Source organism: Clavelina lepadiformis, chromosome 1 (assembly GCF_947623445.1).
Source record: "Clavelina lepadiformis chromosome 1, kaClaLepa1.1, whole genome shotgun sequence".
Lineage (NCBI taxonomy): Eukaryota > Metazoa > Chordata > Ascidiacea > Aplousobranchia > Clavelinidae > Clavelina > Clavelina lepadiformis.
The window spans coordinates 26595560-26601559 of record NC_135240.1 but is presented as its reverse complement, the minus strand read 5'-3'; positions in this window follow the sequence as shown (position 1 = coordinate 26601559).

The following is a 6000-nucleotide window of genomic DNA, read 5'->3' as shown; positions in this document are numbered from 1 at the left end:
TTTAAGCCTGACAAAATAATTAGGCGGTATAGTAATCAATTGACATAAGACCGACTATACCAGAAAGAGAACATAAACCCGTGCGTTTCTGATGGGTTTAATTAATACTTTAATTTATGTTTAAATTTTAAAGTAAAAGCTATTTCTTAAAACACTTGAAATAAAAAGTTGTATTGTTTGAAACTCTCTATTCTTGCTAAAACTATTTCTTTCAATCACGTCTTACTACGATTAAGTGTAAATTAGAACTTATTCGGTAAAATAGAAAAAATAGCAAAATTATATAGCTAGCGGCAAGCAAATAAACCTACTGTGTGGGCTATAGTTCAAAATTAAAAGTGGGGCTTTCTGAATAAAGAAGCAAACTGTGGTGATTTTAGATCGTTTATAACAGTTTGTGTGCAGTTAAAACGAAGCATTCCCATAGATTTTTTAGTAATTTGGTTCAAAATTCAGCTTATGACCTCATTCCTCATTCCCAATCAATGATGTGTCTTCACTTTTCCCTTATTCACACTTTCTTATTCCTATTCCCAATCAAATTTTCCTATTTACTGTTTTGAACTAGGTTCTCGTTAAGGATCTTTGACCTAAAGTTGGTCAACAACAAGCCAGGATTTTGTTTTAAGTGACTTTGGTTTGCTATTTTGAGTAACTTGACCTTAAGTTTTATATAATGGATGCCGATATTCAAATAGGTTACAAGCGCCTGACAGAGTTTTTTTCAACGTTTATGACTAATGACCAAGCATTTACTTTTCGAGCGTCTCTCTCTGTAGCGCTGTAGCGCTGATTTGAAAAGTGCTCTTGCCGTTTTATAAGTCGGGAGCAGCACCTAGTAATTTCATGTTGTGGTTTCCTGGCTGAAATAAATTGAACTCTTGCTGTTAATTTCCCGTTTTCTTAAACTGCCGTAAACTTTAATGGAATCTAGCAAACTATAGTAGTGATTGGGCGCGATTAGGACTTTGTAATATAAAACGACTTAACGACTTTTGCAAATCAGGTTGATAACATTGAAAAAATTTGATCGAAATATTTGCAAACGTATGACAGCAATTGTCAGCAATTTCCGTGTATACAAGTTCGCTTGCTTCTTTGCTCTCCCGTCCACACACTACTCTTATACCTGCCTGCATGTGCCTATAACCCAATTGTAACTTCACTGTTTGAAGGAAGGTTTGCAGGGAAGAAACAGGGTGAATAAACGACTAGAATACAAGCAACCTGAAAACATATGACGTTCAGACCTATACGGCAACACACATATCTACAGTAAACCAACCAGTTATTGAAAATTTTTAATTCCAATGCACTGTGTTATGTATATTAGCAACAAGGCATCTGTAAACGTGTTGAGAATTCTTAGAAACTTGCCTACAACTTCCGGACTTCCGTATATTTTGTTACGATAATTCACCGGCTCTAATGAACACTTTCAGTTCTCAGTTTGCACACAGCGTGACACATAACGTTTGATCACTCCCAATAATCATCCCAGTTAACTCAGTTCAAGAAATAGTGTATCATGCTACTTCACTTTAATTAGCGTATTCTGTTGAAGTCTTTTATCGATGAAAAATTAACATAATCCGAATAAACCAATATCAAATGTGTGTGTTTACTGACGACTAAACAGCTTCATTCAATCAAATTAATCTTCGCAATTATCGTGCTAGCTGTAACGGTAACCGATGTGATTGGTTGGTTGCTTTAGTTGGTTGAAATGTTTGTTTGAGTTTTTATTTCATACGCATTGAATACATTCGGAAATGTTTTGTTATGCAATGTTACGGATTCGAAATAAAGTGTCGTACAGGAAAACTTGTACGTACTGGACCTGTAGACAGTTTACAAATTTGCTTAACGTAAGCATTATGAAGACAACATTATACTTTTATGTGTTGTAAGTGTTTAGCATAAGCATTTAACTGGACTGAAAAACTTGAATTAGCTAAACGAAAGCTTACCATATATCTACGAATAAACAGCGTCAGTCTGGGGTACGGGTAGTAAGAACATTACAAAGTGAAGTATACTTAACGGCTGCTGGAACCGGTGTTACTAAAAAAACATTACGAATTTGGTTTAATACTTGAATAAACTCTAGCAACATAACAAACATTCTTGATCCGAATAAAACACTGAAAAGTGCAAACAAAATTAGTGAACAAATAACCAGAAAACTTCAGTCAACGAACACAACTGGGACGAAAAGTGATGACATCAGAAGACATTGAGCCAAGTGACACTGAGCTTGTCACTCTGTCGTATTAGAGTTTAGTGTTGTGTCCATTCCGCTTTGCATTTCCTAACGAGCTCCTTCCGTTAGACGATTTAAACTCCACGGTTCCATAAGCTGCCTCTTTCTCAAATATCTCTTCTAGCAATAGAGTGCGACCTCCTCTGGTCAATTTTCATTGAAAGATGTCGTATTTTTCCGGGATGATTCCCTTCTCAAAAAGATACTTGGCCGCGTAGGAAAACACGACAAGAGTGATGAAAGACACAACCATAGCGAAGGTCTTGAATGGGAAGTTGAGTCCTCCAGGATAATGGATGAAAGGATCCATGTTAAACTCAGGTTCTCCTCCTCCCAAGCGTAGAAGGACTCCAACGGCAAATGCGGGAAGAGCGCCGTAAGTATTGGGATCCAAGTACAAGACAGCAACAAACTAAATGAATTTAAACAAAGACATTGTTTCTAAAGGTATTCGTATTTTATGCGGTTGTGTTTTAAAATGATCATATAACACTACCAAATATATAGGCTACTGCCATTAGTTGGTAAGCTATGGGATGTAGGCATATATCGCACCGTGTCACTCATATTCAACATTGCTAAAACGAACCTGTGGAAGTATCACCACGTAATTTATATCAATGTTTAAAACCCACAAAGCGTAGACTGAATCGAAGGTGAGTGCAAGAGCCGCTGTGGCTACTGTGAATATAACCGTTGAAAGACCCATCACCCATTCCAGTTCTCGTTTAAGTTGCCAGTTAAAAAATAAACAAGCATAAATTTGTGACTTGTTAAACACAAAGTCTTCGTCTTTGTTGTTCAGAACTTTCTAACTGTTAATACTCATACTTTGTTTCGAAAACCAAACTGGTACACGTTTCTCGCAAACTGACTCGAACATGCCAATATGGCGCTGTCTATTCATGACATCACAGCCGCCGCTAAGTAGTATAGTGCTGCCACCACAGGAGTCCGCTGCCATCCGCCAACCAACGAGTGTCAAGTGACGTCATTTCCCGCCAACCTGCGAGTAAGCAAACGAGTTTAGCGCCACCACGCGTACAAGAAAAGTGAAATAGTGAAACTTGTTATTTCTAAAGTGAAATATCTTGGGTTTTGTGGATATGAAAGAATGTGTCATAGTTTCAGAAGCATAATACCGTGTGAACCAATTGGATTCATCTGGAGTCTATAGAATGCGATCACCGTATTTACACTAACATGATTTGGTTATGAATTACAGCTTGTGTTGAAATAAGTCGGATATCAAAGCAATTATAATTGACAAGAAAAGTTCAAAAATAAGGGAGCATGTTTTAAACTAAAAATCGAAGGCTGAATACCACGCCATAACAAGAAAAAACGTCAACATATATAAATATTAAACAAAACTAACTTCCTACTTTTCGATATTTTTTATTCAATCGTTTTACATTTCATCAAATACTCATTTGGGTTAATCTTGCATAACTTTGGTGTAATTCTTTGTCTCAAACTCGATATTTCAATATAATTTTCATATAAAATCAATCAAGCAAACGTAATGCTTATAGCTCATATCATAAGCACATGAAACAACTCAAATGTAAAACTCGGTAGCAGCGAGGAAATGAAAACACAGCAAGCTCTAGTCAACACGGGACTGCAAACATTTTCTGTTATTTGATCTATTTGTAGCTAAAAGGAAGGAGTCCGACCTCTGCGATGACTGTTTTTCAAAGTTCCATGATAAAGTGCTACTTTGTCACGTCAAAAGTCACCTTCGACGGTATATGACAGGAACGTTTTGAGTATTTTCAATTTCACAAAATATTTTTCCTGTTTGTCTTTCATTTTATCTCATTATCAGCAGAGTCACCGGTGGCGTTTATCGCAGTGTAAATTAGAAACATTCCTTAATAAAATTATCCAATTTCTCATATGATTTAGCACAATTATCCAAAGTGTGCGAAGGTACACGTTTGAGCTAAATTATGATCCGTGATTAGATTGAGCAATTGGATTATTTCAATACTCCATTTATTGCTCACCCTATGCAACATCAAACTTTATGAAGTTTACATGATAGATGTATTTTAAAGCTGAGGTGATGTATTTCGAGCTTGCACTATCACAACAGCTATTGCTGATTTGGTTGTAAAAAATAAACTTGCACAATTCAGAGTGGATACAGATGCCTACAGACGACAGTAACACTGGAGATTCCGCTTCTAATCTCATTACAACCTATTCAATACGCTGGAGTATTGTACAATAAGTAGGAAATACATTCATCTCCTGGATACTTCATTGTACGATTATGTGAACGTTTCAATTTTAAGCTCGATTTCCAACTCTACTCTCATTATTAGGAACACATAAATACGCTGCCGCATGGATAACTCCGACACACGAAATACAACATTGTTACGACTGAAAATTGTCAACAAATTCATCTTTTCACAATTGATGTTGTTTTCAATTTAATATAAAATGTTTTCCACACAATTTTGTTGCTTTGGTTTTTGGCAAAAGTACATTGAAATGTTATATACGTTAACGGCTAAAACAAACCAGCGATTCAACTTTTACCTAGTCAAAGAAAATGGAAACAACTAATAGAACAAATTGACACCAATCAAATCAATGCAATGAAGAGAAAAAAAGATTTAAAGTCGAAAATTTCAAAGCATAGCTTAGAATCACCATGTACAGCACTTCCTCAATTTCCGGCCACGACCTGTTGTCAGGAGTTAATTTTTTTCGGTGGATGTCACACAAACTGTTGTTCTACGGTAGAGGTTGCGGGTAAGTTGACGAAAGGACATGTGAAGCGTTGCTTTCATTGTAGTCTTAGGGCTGAGCTGTAATTCAATTAGGATTCCAAAAAAGATTTAGGCTTGATATAGACTATTATGATTATTATATCTAAACAAAAAACCTAATTAAAGTTTAAAGTAACCTTCCTATTTTAAACTTTGCCCGTTTATTTCAGCATACAACTTAATGTCTATAACAGAGCGTTCTTGAAAATTGTGCCCGGTTATGTTGGTAAAATATGGGTGTGGTAAATCCCATGTAATCAAAAATTAATTGGTACGTCTTTCATTGGCTTTTAACGTGGTTTTTAGAGAATGGATATAATCTAAAACTCTCTAGTGTCTATAATGTTTGGGTTAATTTTTGTAAACCCGGTGACTTAGTACATAGGTAAAAAATTTTATCTGGCAATGAAGGTTACCGTTTTCTCTTCGTTTCATCGAATGCGTTTATCGAAACATAACAACAACAAGGACTTCATTGATTTATAAAATTCTTGTGTCTTCTTTTTACTGATGGTAAAGTCATTTTTTACTTTCTCGTCACTTTGATTAGCAACCTTTTGACGTTCTGACATAATATTATTATGACGTAGAAAGGAAAACGTAGAAAACACCTTTCTGCAATCGCTTTACAGTAAGTTGCTGAATATGAACAAAATGCCAACTGTAACTTTCTTTTGCAACTCAACGGTTCGTACTCTGTTCATCTTGGAAGACTCAACTTTCCATTCAAGTCCTTCGCTATGGTTGTGTCTTTCATCACTCTTGTCGTGTTTTCCTACGCGGCCAAGTATCTTTTTGAGAAGGGAATCATCCCGAAAATTACAATTTACTTCTTTCAGTGTGAGTTGGTCAGAAGAGGTCGCCATCTCACGCTGAATGAGATTATCCAACTGCATCAGGTCTTCATAAAGGCAGTTTTTAAAAATACTATGTGAGCAATGGATTTATACG